The 12,769-nt window shown below is 36.4% G+C and overlaps 1 long non-coding RNA gene across 1 annotated transcript in view; it reads right to left on the bottom strand.

The window, feature by feature from the left end:
- The window catches only part of LOC129452119 (uncharacterized), a 94,775-nt gene extending 86,238 nt beyond the window's left edge, over positions 1-8,537 (bottom strand). Inside the window, exon 1 of the long non-coding RNA XR_008646975.2 lies at positions 8,418-8,537. This is a non-coding gene — a long non-coding RNA (uncharacterized lncRNA). The remainder of the gene's footprint in view (positions 1-8,417) is intronic.
- Between the last annotated feature and the right edge of the window lie 4,232 nt (positions 8,538-12,769).

Genomic DNA, 12,769 nt, shown 5'->3' with positions numbered 1-12,769 from the left:
GCTGCTAATCAATGAAACATTCACTTGGTTTCCTGCACCGCGACTCATTCCCGGCTCGCCCTTAATTGGACCATTCTCTGATAAATAAGATGAGTTTGCGTCCCACTTCAGCAATTGGCAAAAATCACTCGCGCGTCTGTCTCTCACATGCAACCCACACACATAGTAAACATACAAACGCGTACGTAGAGACATATTGACTGGGATTTGCAGGCACTGCGTGGATATATACACCCCCATAGAGGAAAGAGAGAGAATGAGTAAGAACCCAGCAAGCAATAGTCGTCATTTCATCGTCTAGGTTAACTATAGACCTGATATAGTCAGGCTATGAGTAACCCACTATCCAAAATAGACTTGAATATGTTGCTTTTGCCAAAATAACTTTTGAGATGTATGATATTCCATCATATAAGCAAAGTCGATAGTTATTACGAGTTGGTTAGACTTGTAATATATTCATGAAGTGAACTTAAATTCTACTCAAATGTGCAAGCAATAGCTACAAACAAAGAAGACAACTGCACTTAACTCACCATGTTTACATTTTTAATTATCTCACTTTTGATGTCTCTTACTGTGGGTTTACACCAAACACGAAGTGTGCAATCGCATCGCGTTGCTCGCCCTAGATTACTCACAGGATTTAACTTTGTGTCATGCGAATTTTTGCTCGAGTTGAAAATCTTCAACTTGGGCGAAGACGCGTTTGAAGCGAATAGCGCGTGTTTTCACGGCAAACGCGCCACCCATATCCCGTCATTCGCATCGCCCCACGCGAAGACGCATCTGATCGCGTCTTTGCATTGACTTTGTATGTAATCTACTAGCGCAAATCGTTGAACTCACGTCTGGTGTAAACCCACAGTTACACTCTTATGCTACAGACACATCAAATGCGTAGCATCGCGTTGATCGCTCTAGATTACTCGCTGGATTTTAATTCGTGAATATGTTCAACTTGCGTGAAGGCGCTTTTGAGGCAAATAGTGCGTGTTTTCGCGGCAATCGCGCCACCCCGCCCCGCGCAAGGACGCGTCTGATCGCGTCTTTGCATTTACTTTGTATGTAATCTACTCTCGCAAATTGTTGAACTCGCATCTGGTGTTGAACCCACAGTTATGATGTCATAGAAGGGCCATTGGCTGTGGCGAGGGGCCCCAGTTTAATGACATTAATGTATCATAAATTCTGTGTAATTAAATCTAAAATTTTAAGTTTTAGATTGTTTTATGTCATACATTTTCTTTGTGGGGGACATGACGAGATGCATTGTACACAAGGGGGCCAAACAAAATTTTGAGAATCACTGCCATAAAGAACCTTTAACATCCAAAAAACCTCGCGTTCACAAACGGTATTTTATGTAAATTGGTTCTTTCAATACCTTTACTTAATAACCGTTTAATACCTTTTTAATGTTTCTTTGGAGAACCAAAATGTTTTTCTATAGCAATGATTGGAAGAACCTTTATTTTTACGAGTGTATGTTTAGACTAAAAATGCATCACTTTAAGTAATCAGTAAATCTGTGATCAATACCTTTAATAGTTGATTTGAAAGTTCAAAGGGAAGATATGCAACATCTTCTTGAGAATGTAGCCATTTGGCTGCACGAGTGAAATGTCCAATACATCATCTTTAACCAATTTGGACATAAACAAACAAAGTAAAATTCGCCAGATCCTGTAAATTGCACTGACTGTGCTCCACAAACAGAAATGGCACACATGTAAGTGTCACTCAATTTAAGAGAAAAGCACTCGTGTCGAAATAGATGGCATTACAGGCCTCTCCTGGTAGCACCATTGACTCAAAGCATCCACTTTGACAGGTTCGTGGATGCATGTCTGTGTATTTCGTCTGACAGGTAAAGTGATGGCTGCACACACCTCGCCTCTCGCTGTCAACAGCTCTCAGCGTTTAAGAGTACACTAAACGCCATTACAGATAAAACATACATAAATATTATTAGTGCAGTGAGTGGGGGTATATATGAGGTGGCCAGCTGAAACAAAACACAGGTGGACTGTAGGACCCCTGAACACTGTCACTTATGTGTTACTGAGCTTTTTCATAAGCAGGATAGATTTAAGCCTTTATAGGAGTTTGCTTCAATGGATGCTGTACAGATTGAAGAAGCAAACAAGAATTAATAATATAAATTAATATATAAAATAATATTAAATATTAATATTATTTATTCAAATTAATCTAGGAATAAAGCTTCAGTCAAATACACATGCAATGAGACTAAAATATTCATTAAAAGTAATTCATAAGATTTATTTAAGCTTGCACTTAACACAAATTGCTGTAGTTATGCAGCTGTTTGCAAGTACTGTAGATTTAGGTTTATGTTATTTACTGGCAAACGGTTTGTTCAAAGTTAAATAAACATTAAACACTAACAAGTCTTTGTCTTTACAGAATACAACTATAAAATAACAGCCTCATGCAAAGCATTCTGGGAACCAGAATAGGGTTGTAACGGTATACCGGTATGGCGGTATACCTTGATATTAACTTTTACGATTATCATACCGTAAACATTTGCTTATACACGATTTTGGAAAAAAATAAAGCTGATCTCACCTGCGCAACTACGCACATGCAACTTCTTTCGGCATAAAAACGAAAACGGGGTTGTCCTTGAAGATGGCTATCCAGATTGCAAGAAATGTGGATAAAGAGTGGCTGCAAAAAGAGGCACTAAAGCCCATTTAAGTGATTTATATTACAGATCAATTTAAGTTGATTATAATTAGGCCATATAGTAAAAACTAAACATTTCACTCACTATATGACAATGTGAACAAATGAATATATATCCAGAGCAGCTCTGAGAGAATTGAATGATTATTTTATCATTTTATTTAAAAGAATCAAAGTAAAAATAGGAATACATTAAGAATCAAAGTTAACTTTTTTCGAAAGCGTATTTTTTCCCAATAAAGTTTAAAATAATAAACTATATGTTCAACCCAAAACCCCTATCTGTTTTTATAAATTTAAGGGTCATTGTAGATAATGATAAATAATAATAATAATAATAATAAGTGTTTAATACCGGCAAACCGCGAAACCGTGAGAGTTACGATTATTATACCGTGGAAAATCATACCGTTACAAGCCTAAACCAGAAATAGTCATTAACATTTTTCCTTCAGATTTTAGTTCCCAGAAAGCTTTGCATAACGCTGTTATGCATTCTGTAAAGATAAAGATTTGTTAATGTTTAATATTCAGTTAACTTTAAACAAACTGTTGCCAATAAATAATATACATTTAAATCTACTGTAAGTTTCTGGAAAACAGCTGCCATTAATACAGAAAATATTTACTTTACACAAACTGAAACACAAACTGATCAACTTTCAAATCACATCTAGGCCTTTTAACACTATACAAAAATCTTTTACAAAATGTTAAACAATATCTTATTTCATAAAAAGATTTATAATATTTTCATAAGAATATTTATAATATCTCAGTTATATGCACAATTACTGGTTTTCGATAAGCCAGCTCAGGCATTTCCGGTTTTTGTCAACTATAGGATGTCATTCTAAACTCGTTTCCTTCAAAAGATTAACATTTATGGTTGAATTCAATTTTGCTGAGGAGAAAAGCACTGAGAGACGCAACAGTGCTCAGATGTTGTGCACTCATGACCCTGAAATGTCATTTTAATGAATCAATTACATGTGAAAAAATCATTTAATGCCAGGTATAACTATTTAACTAATTACATTCTGATTATAAACTAAGCTTTTGATGCTGTTAAAGCTACCTTAGTATACTAAACATACCAAAACACCAATGAGTGACAGTTCACTCACAGTGACAGGCTGGCTTATATTAATGTGCATGCTCTTAAAAATGGTCAATCCTGGAAAATAAAATCACAGTTATATCTTGATTAACCATATCAAAAATATTGACTTCCAAATACAGGCTAATTTTCATATTATTATTTGATTATACTTAGAAATTTGGATTCATTGATCATGTAAATGACAGAACCAATTTCTGTAAGAAAAACATTTACACTGGTGGCAAACTGCTGTAATGTTTTCTAACATGAATTACAAAGCAGAGCAGATATTTGCCAAGAATCGTATGAATGACAGTGGGGGAAATAAAAAATATTAACACCTTTGTGTGGGCTCTTATTAAAATGACTGGCCTTGAAAAATAATTATCTAAAAATTTAGAGAACGCAAAGGCGAGTGCCATTCAAAAGTAAAAGATAAATATGCCACTCTTTTATGTCAAATATATATATATATATATATATATATATATATATATATATATATATATATATATATATATATATATATATATATATATATATATATATATATATATATATATATATATATATATATATATATATATATATATATATATATATATATAGTGTCTAATAGTGTCTATACATTTATGACATGGGTGCATTGATCACTGTTTGCACTATGTTATTTTGAAAAACAATTTAAGTTATATAGCTTCAGCATAATAACTACACTGCAAGAACTTTAAAGAAAAGTTTAGAAAAGAAAAGTTACAATAGATACTGGCACCTATTGTGCTATAAGCCACATTACAAACACACCTCACCCAATACTGACTCAGCCACAAGAGGAGAGACAAATTACAGAAGCAATTCATACGAACTGGCAAATAATGCTATCACATCACATCAGAAAATCAGCAGAGCTCCACTAATTCTCTCCCTAAATACAAAAAGACAGACAAAAGGAGATAAATGTTAAAGAAATAATAGTCATATATCAACTCTCTTCCGTACATGCACTGTCAATAGGACTGCAATGTCTTGACGCTAATCACTAGTGTTAGATAAAACTGCAAGGGTTAATGGTCCATATAGCCCTGCAGAGCATGAAGGATCAAGATAGCAGTCAGGCCTCTGTATCACTGCCCTCAACAAATCCATTGCTCGTGCGCTCAATGTCGGAGGACAGAGGACTTGTTAGGTGGGGGCAATCGATTCGGGCACAGAACACTCTTTTACTGCCCAACATTCAAAGCCGCCAAACTTATTGTAAAGACAGTGGTTGAAAGGGAGTGAGTCTCGCCCTAAAGCGCTCCCTTTTGTACCCGTGTCACCTTCATAGTAGATTTATAATGCCCTATTACAAAAGTGTGCATTGAAGCCCCATTCAATTAGCCTATCAAATTCTTTATGGCCCGATTGTGAATGGGTTATCAGAGTAAGAGAGAAGAGAATTTACAGTGCTCATAATGATTCACAACAAAAGGGCCGGTACATGCTGTGAGCAGCCTGCCCTGCCAAGCTTTTGTTAAAAAACAAAAATAATCTTTCAGATAAAGTAAAATTAGGCAAGACATGCTTAAGAGCAGTAGGGTCCGCACCCCCTTTAGGGAGGCAACAGAGTTCACGGCAGACTAAAATGCTTCGAGGTCAAATAAAGATGCATTAAATGTTCCTTATATAAAACATGTAAAAGGTTTCTGAAAATCATATGCTAATATAAGGTATTTGAAATGATCCATAATGTAAAATCTTTCATATTTTACAAATGTTTACAATCTAAGCCCCAACTCTCAAGTATAACTTATATGCTTATTCGCAAACTTTTTGTGGCCAATGACAAGGGAGAAAAATTTCCAAGGACCCATTTAAAACTCTAGCATATTCTTACCTTAAAGGAATATTCAATTTTCTTAAAAGAAAAATCCAGATAATTTACTCACCACCATGTCATCCAAAATGTTGATGTCTTTCTTTGTTTAGTCGAGAAGAAATTATGTTTTTTGAGAAAAACATTGCAGGATTTTTCTCATTTTAATGGACTTTAATAGAGCCCAACATTTAATACTTAACTCAACACTTAACAGTTTCAAAGGACTATAAACAATCCCAAACGAGGCATTAGGGTCTTATCTAGCGAAACGATTGTCATTTTTGACAAGAAAAATAACAAATATACACTTTTAAACCACAACTTCTCGTCTAGATTCGTTTCAGCGCGACATTACGTAAATGCGTAGTGACGTAGGGAGGTCGCGTGTTACATATATAAAAACGCAAATTTGTGGACCATTGTAAACAATAAACTGACACAAAGACATTAATTAGTATCAGTTGACATACAACAATGTCGGAACCGTCCTCTTTCAACACATTTGTAAACACTGGGGCGGAGTTTCGCGTTCGTCCTCTGTGACCTCTTGACGTCTTGACGTATTGCGTGGGGTCATGCTTGCGCATCACGACCGGATCTAGACGAGAAGTTGTGCTTTAAAAGTGTACATTTTCCATTTTTCCTGTCAAAAATGACAACCGTCTCGCCAGACAAGACCCTTATGCCTCGTTTGAGATCGTTTATAGTCCTTTGAAACTCTGTTGAAAAAAACTGTTAAGTGTTGAGTTAAGTATTAAATGTTGGGCTCTATTAAAGTCCATTAAAATGAGAAAAATCCCGCAGTGTTTTCCTCAAAAAACATAATTTCTTCTCGACTGAACATAGAAAGACATCAACATTTTTGGATGACATGGTGGTGAGTAAATTATCTGGATTTTTCTTTTAAGAAAATGGAATATTCCTTTAAAGCATATTTTTTACACGTATTTCATAGTGATAAGCAAAAACACATTCTTTACTGAATCATGTTAAACCATGTGCGTTTTTAAGAGGGTTGATTTGTTCAAATTACGATTAAAAAATTATCTTAAAAGCTTTTATAACATTAGCAAGCATGACGTGGTTATTAGATGGGCCCCTATGTAAATAGCCCTTTCTTAAAAATCACAGGCCCCTTGGCTAAGCATTGAGTGTTGGGGGGTTCAGATTATTATAATGTATGTCTGGGAGAGGGGGGTCCAAGGAAAAAGGTTGAAACTACTGCTTCACAGCACAGTTTTCATGTTATTATAAATAGTTATCAGTCAAAATTCTAATTTGACCTTATAAGTTTGAAGAGCTTGTTATAATGCGCTGCATTTGCTAAGACTCTTACAGATGGTATAAAAAACCCCGAAGAAAAACGCCTCTCTGGCTCTAATTATTTTATATCCAATAATTCTTCAAGTAATAGCCTATCACAGCACAAATATAGATGCACGCTCGCTCTCACACACCCATCAGACCAGCTTTGACATTTATATTCATACCATAGACCCGCATGTCTCAATTCTGAATGACAAATAGATTGTGACGACTAGAAAATAGCACTCAATTTCCTTTTCACTAATGCGGCCAATACACTGTCCCCTGGATCGATGGAGATGTGCAGTGAGACGCTGACCATTACTGTGATTGAATCTCCACTTTGACGCTCTAATATGGGGGAGACTCTGGTCCTTTAAGTACAGCATCTCTTTTAGGCTGAGCAGATGGATTAATACGGTCTCTTCGCTCAAAAAGATGGCCTAGCTCTGTATAGCCGTTCTGTCTCTGCTAATGCGCATCACATATAAAAAATACACTCGCTAAGTAAAGGAGCGAGCAGACAGTCAGAGCTGATGTCAATTTTTGAAAGAAGTAAAAGCATACACACACACTCGTGCCAAAAAGTGTGGGTGACCTTTGACCCTGCTACGCTGCATGCGCTGTTTGTGCGTGTGTAAGTGTTTTGTCGAAGACTGCTGAAGGAGAATGCAAATATTAAAATACAAAACGTTTGGACTGTTTTATATGCACCAGGGAGAGGGAGTGGTTGACATTTGGACATCTGTCAATCAAATATTCAGAGGCAGAGCCCAGTTGTGTTGTCATGGATACGGCTGTAGGTAAAAATATGCAGCCTGCTGGGTCATTCCTTTGACTGCGGCCATGCATCCTTATTCAGGTAACAGTCAGGGGCCATGTTCCCATGCCAACACCCATCTATTTGTGAAATGTAAAACCAGGAAGCAAAAAAATCTGACGCTTCTTTCTGTATGTCACGCGCTTAATTTTTTATATGAGTGTGTGACATAAAAGCCATATTTTAATAAGAGTTGAAAAGACAGGTTTAACTGCCACCCTTTACCAACGTATTTTTGAATAAATATCCTTTATTTAGCGACTATTTCACAATATTATGTTGATCATTCATGAACCAAAACGTTTGAAAAGCTATTTTGTTTTCACGTCTTATTTTCCTCTCAGTCGGTTTCTTTTGCACCAGAACTTTTTCAAATTATTTTTTGTCTGTTCAAGGTTTATTGTTCTTTCTGATTTAACCCAACAAATCATGCGTACGTTGACTAGTAAAAAATATTTAATTACCTTAATCTAACCACAACGACATTTGATTTTTCGCTGATGTCGAATATGCACAGTTTGGATAAGCAACCAAATGTATTTTTGTATGTTGGTATTTTGTCTGAGGGACAGCAACATCGTTCAACAAATGTTTAAAAATCTAATTAGTTACTTTACCTTTAAACACCATGCCCTTGTTCAGTCCATTTGAAACTCTTCAGTTCAACATTTGTAAAACGAGTTGTCAGGTTAAATGAGAGGCGGTGGATTATAACGGTGTTGCGCGCCCTCTAGAGGACAATGCTGAACATTAACATTTTTCTGATTCTCACACTCATTTTGACTTTTTTAATGGTTTGCTAACAAGTGGCTGATAACTACGACCCTGAAACGACAGGCATTTGGCAGTTTTTTCTTCTTAGAAAATGGACCAAAAATTTTTTTTTTATAGCAATCCTTGATATTTTTAAACAATAAACATACGAGAAAAACACGAATTTCTTAATTTGGAACTTATCTCTAAAGCAACATATTCTAGATATAATCAGCTGTTGTCGTTATACAACGCCGAGGTTAATATGATTTTACTCAAAACAATTTTTTTAAAAAAATGTTTAATATTGAATTTCAACGCTGCGCGTCACTGTTGAATTTCCCATGGAGCAACGCTGTCGCCTGCTGGTGAGTTCAAGTTACTACATCAGCTACTTATTTCGGGGGTTTTTTTACTGCTTGTTTGTCTCATTTGATACCATTACTTTCAACTTTTATCTCCGGTTAACTAACAGGCGAGAAAACAATTGCCAGCCATCGTTTGGTAGTTGTGTAGGATTCTGCGATGTGACAGGGGCACATCAGCGTAATATCGCTGCCATGAAGCTATCTAGTAATCTAATGTACAATGCGTGCAGTAAATTACTCTATAAGTTACACTAATAGTTAAGGTAAACAGGATGCTTACGTCGTTAAATTGTTAACGATTAACTAAGTTACAAATTTTAAAAGTTTTTCTGCGTTTCCGCCCGATGTTTCGTTCATATCCACCATTATAAACTCTGCTGTTATGCTGTAACAGGGTCATTTTAAGTCTGAATAAAACATCTTCAGTTTATAATAGGTTAAGTGTTTTTTTTTCCTGTCTGAAGGTTTCCAGTTGTTTTATAAGAAAAGGAAAGCAAGCGGAGAGCAGACCAAAGTTAAATAGTCTTACACAATGGTTGTTTTTAAAAAGCAGTTCAGACTGAGTTTAGCGTCATTGAAAAATTAAATGGTTTAACTTGGTGCTTTCTCATTGGAAATAAAGCGAGCTTTCGCTGTGTCCTTCCGTTATTAATTTCGTATCTTTCAGGAAACTTTGCAAAACTTGCTACTGAAGGATTTTCAGAGAGACAAAACACTTAATACCACAAGGTCTGAACTCACGTGCTGTTGACAGCTGGTGATTTATTTAAGTGTCATCATGTTGCAGCATCACCTGTTTGCCATCATTCCCCTTTTAGTTATCCAGGAAAACAGAAATTCCAGATTTTCCACTTAAAGGAAATAACTTTCTTGTTTTTTTGTCTTCATAACACCAGTTGCAGGAGCTGATTATTTTATAAAGGGAACTAAGAACATGCCAGAAAAATATCCTTTAAGAACCTTGAAGAAAACAGCTGCATGTCACACAAGATCAGCACCAAACCTGTATAAGCTAAAGCAGTCATAAGCATACAATCTCCATATTTTCATGCTTCATATACAGCCTGCTTGTGAAAAAATGCACCATTTAGATGTCATGACAGATCACTAGGTCCACCGAAAAATCATAAGGTTCCTGTAGATGCTGTATGATGGTTCATCTAGACGTGCTTTACTCCTAGCAATGTTCATCCTTAATAAGCAGGTAGACACTTGTTCTCCTAGTCACTGACAAATCCATGGTCATGGTTCACGATTCCCAGGTGCAAACTTCTACTTGAGTTGTTACAAGCATGGTTGCCATCCGAAGTTATAGTGTCCCATTATCCATGATAGCACCGGTAAAAGTTTGTGAGCAGAATCCAGCACTGCCGTGAAGTTACTCAATGAGCACAGGATACATAGCTGTGCTCACAGAAGTGAGGAGAGAGAGAGAGAGAGAGAGCAAAACACAGAGCGAACGAATGAAAAAACTTGCAGGTCAAAACACAAGAGGCCTTTAAGTCAGGCAGAAGTGAAAGAATTATTGAAGAAAATGAGGAGAGCACAGAGGACCATGTCAGTATCATGAGAGAGAAAGCGAGAAATTGGTGGTTACCAGAACCACCCACTGTGCAGACTGCAAATGAAGAGTCCAGGACCGATTCTTCCCTCCCCTTATCCACAGAGCCATAGTCCTGGACTGCCTTCTAGCCTTTCCACGGCATGAATATATTACTATCCACACAATGACGTTGCTTATTGTTTATGAATTACTGGCCTGCCCGACAACACAGGCTATTTTCATAAGAAAACTCTAATTCATTTCAGTTCCTATTTGATTAGAGGCAGAAGAAAAGAAGCCCTTCGGTCATAGCCCCCAGAGGACTGTTTTTATTCAGTCCGTATGAATAGGGCTTTATTGCTCTTCTTTTCAAAAGCTGACGGGGAAAAGCTTTTAGAGTTAAACATTGACGAAAAATTATTGGGCGGCTGTTTTTGTGCAATAACAAACCCCTTCAAAAGGACACTGAGCTCTTATCCTTCCACCACTCAGTCACTCTTTTCTCTTTCTTTTTTGGCAAATTGTAAAGCCTGGAAATTAATGACAGACAGTAGCAAAAGAGGGAGCGAGAGAGAGAGAGAGACCAGCTCAGCCACAATGCATGTCAAATCTAAATGATCACAGGCTACTGAATAGACCATGGGAGAAAGAGAAAGACGGGGTTTTTTAGACAAGCGTGTGCGGGTGTATAGATTGGTCAAAAGCTAATTGATTCAATGTCCACAGACTCCTGCTGTCCCTTTTGCAATGGATTTCAAAGACAGGTAGTTTGCTTTAACTGGTGGCTACCATATATATAGAAGATATTAACCTGGCATATGTGAGTGCAGAACATTGTTATACTTCACCTAAACAAGAAACTTGCAGCATAAGTACGTGCAAAACGTACTTCATATTTCAGTGCTAAATGGCAATTTATTCCGCAACACCAAAACATCACCGAAAGCGACAGCAGTCATCCACGCTCAATAAACGAAGCGAACAGGCGAGAACAAAAATGAAAAGGCCAACCTGGCATTTATCTTTAGGTTTTATCTATACGCTAAAGGATAAATCAGGATAAATCAGGGCTTCCTTTTATCAGGAGGGCATTATGTTCCTTTGTATTTATGCAGGAATATTTAACAGGAGACAAAAGGTGACTTTCTCCTTATTCATCTGCGAACAAGGCAATGCTGGCATTCTGAAAAGCCTGACATTTGAGCTTTTTGCCAACACCAGCAAAATTATATCCTTTCCATTGTAAATCAATGAAGTAGAATCATCGCCCACAATGGGACTAGATTGCCTTGTCACTGTAATAGGGCCTGGTGCATGCATAACCTTCACCCAGAACTGTTTTGTGGTTGTGGAGACGAAAGACAAGGATATAAAGTCACCCATGCATGTCATCGTGCCCTTCCCCATGACAACTAAAGCTTAAACTCTTAAGTTCCCCACACGTCTGTTCATTTACACGCTGTTAATATGCATCTGATATATGATTAAACTTGTACTGGGTTTTAGATATGTGACCAAGCCTAGCTAAAGTCATTTTTCATTCTATGTACATTCTGTGAAAATATTACTTTGATAGCTTTAATATTGACTGAAACCAGTGTGAAACTAATCATTTACTTTGATGCTCCTAATCTCAGAATTAGATTTTTAAGATAAGACAGCTATCAAAAAAGGTCTTTATTTACAGAATTGATTTACAGTAACAAGGATATGGGATTTGAGGTAAAAAAAAAACACATCACAATAAGCATATATTCATGTAAACTCACAAAAATATTTATCTAGTGTTCTTTAAGAGCTATAAGATTATCCATAACAGTACGAATTCACAGATAGTTACGCTTATAAATAAGACTTTGGCATTTGATTTGGTCACACTAAAAGAGGTACACTACAATCTATAGTCACACTTTGCACAAAACTTTGAAAGTTTTTCCTCGGGCATGATGAGCAGCTAGAGCTAGAGACACAGGTACAACACCGTCACAGCTTAAGTTACAATGGCACCTAAATGAAGATGCATACATGCATCCACCTTAATGTTCCTCATTCACCAGCTGTTATGACCAAATGTACTCAAAAGTACCAAAAGTATTAAAATGCAAGTAAACAATTGTTAAATGGAATGAAAGCATTGAAGACGTCACATCATTGGAATATTAACAACACTGAAAAAATGATTAATTGAATTTAATCACTTTTTTAAGGTAAGTGGTTGCAATCAATCCATTTAAGCTACACTTAAACAAAAAAGTAGTAACGTAAAATACATTATAAAACTTTTGTTTAAATGTAGCTTAGATGG

The sequence above is a fragment of the Misgurnus anguillicaudatus genome, chromosome 17, assembly GCF_027580225.2.
Source record: "Misgurnus anguillicaudatus chromosome 17, ASM2758022v2, whole genome shotgun sequence".
Classification (NCBI taxonomy): domain Eukaryota; kingdom Metazoa; phylum Chordata; class Actinopteri; order Cypriniformes; family Cobitidae; genus Misgurnus; species Misgurnus anguillicaudatus.
Note: the sequence above shows the minus strand (reverse complement) of the source record. Positions and strands in the feature narration are given on the sequence as shown.